This window comes from Tupaia chinensis, unplaced genomic scaffold, assembly GCF_000334495.1.
Source record: "Tupaia chinensis unplaced genomic scaffold, TupChi_1.0 Scaffold000678_1, whole genome shotgun sequence".
Taxonomy (NCBI): Eukaryota; Metazoa; Chordata; class Mammalia; order Scandentia; family Tupaiidae; genus Tupaia; species Tupaia belangeri.
This window is the reverse complement of record NW_006160202.1, coordinates 1,338,029-1,339,784: the sequence shown is the minus strand read 5'-3', so window position 1 is coordinate 1,339,784 and position 1,756 is coordinate 1,338,029.

Sequence of the window (1,756 nt, the reverse complement as noted above, 5' to 3'; positions counted from 1 at the left end):
TCACCCCCAGTGGGGATGGCTATGCCACAATCACTTCTTCATTCTCCTCTGGGATCTTGGGCATGTATGCACACATGCCCAGCGACAATTCCAAGCCACCAGGTTTGGGACTTGAACTGAGGTAGGCCCTGTGAGAGCCCAGGGACGTAACCGCTATGCCATCTGCTGGTCCCAGTAATTTTTTCATAAAGAACGTCTGGAGCCGGCTGGTAGCACATTTAAGGTGGCTGGATCCCACATGGGATTTGAGTCCCAATCTGGCAGTTAAAAAACAAACAAACAAACAAACAAACAAAAAACCAAAACAACAACAACAACAACAAAAAGCCTGCTGGATGTGTGTGCAGCACGTCTAGAATCCGGAGAGAGGGAGAAATGGAGTAGAAAGGATTACCGGGAGAGTTCCTCATAGAGGGTGCTTTCTCACTTTCCTCCCCCACTTTGTCTCTCTCTGGCAAGTACAGATGCCCTTTGACCAAAAAAAAACAAAGAAAGAAAGAAGAAAGGAAGGAAGGAAGGAAGGGAGGGAGGGAGGGAGGAAAGAAAGAAAGAGAGGAAGGAAGGAAAGAAAAGAATTTCTTCCTGTTCAATGGGAAGCATCTTTGCCATTGCTGCCTGCGATCCCCTGCATCAGGTCTGAAGATGGGGTAACCCACGTGATGCTGCAGCCTCCAGCCTCAGCCCTTCCCACCCGCTGACTATTCTCCGACTCTTCCTGAGCCTCTCAGTCCACAGAAGCCGAGTGCCTGCAAGGGGCAGAGCGGTGGGCTAGGCCCGCAGGTTTGAAACCTGCACCTGCCGCCGCCCAGCGCTTTACTGTGGAGCCCAGACACCATCACGGAGACTGAACGCAGAGGGGCTGGTCTGCAGTCCTTAAGCTGCCGGACATGGCCTTCAGCAAGGCTCCTCAGCTCGCATTCCCTCCTCTGCAAGGAGGTAGAATCTCCCAGGGTGGTGTGAGGGTTTAACAGAGACTATGTGTTCAAAAACATTTTATAATATGAATGGTAAAATCCCATGCCAATATAAAAAAATTGTTTTTGGAGAGGTTTTGCTATAGGGCGCGTGCGCTCGCCAGACAGAGACAGAAAGCGAGAAATCACCCCCAGGGGGGATGGTCACGCTGCAATCCCTTCACCAACATTCTCCTCTCGGGATCTTGGGCACGCACGCACACACACCAGGCATGAGTTTTATACCGCCAGATCCAGGACGCGAACCGTGGTCGACTACGTGGGAGTCCAGCGACATAGCCATTACGCTAACTGCTGGTTCCCAAATTTTAAAAAATGATAATAATGGGCCAGTCAATGGCTGGTCCTTAAGGCAGCTGGATCCCACATAAACTGCGCGGCTGCGGGACCAGCGGTCAGCGTGAGGGCTGCGCTGCCAGCGCTGCTGCACGTCCCACTGGCTTAACGGCACAGCAGTCCTCGGGGTGCTTTCTCCCGTTCCCCCTCTGCTCTCTCCCGGGTGTACATGCACTCTATAGCAGATTTTTTAAAAATCGCAATACAAAACACGTGGTAAGGGCTAATCAAGCGGAAAGAAAAGTAAGTGTGATTTTAGTTGAGAAAGAAAGTTACTGAGGCCGAGCGGGCTGGGGGCGTTGGGTGGGCGGCCAGGACCCGGAGGGACTCTCCGGACCCGGAGCTCTCTGCTCCGCTGCCCTCGGGTGGCATCTGGGGGTCACGGAGTCTCATGCGCGTCACTCCCCCACCCCGTCTGCTTTTGTAAGGTGCGGCGGGGGGCCCCT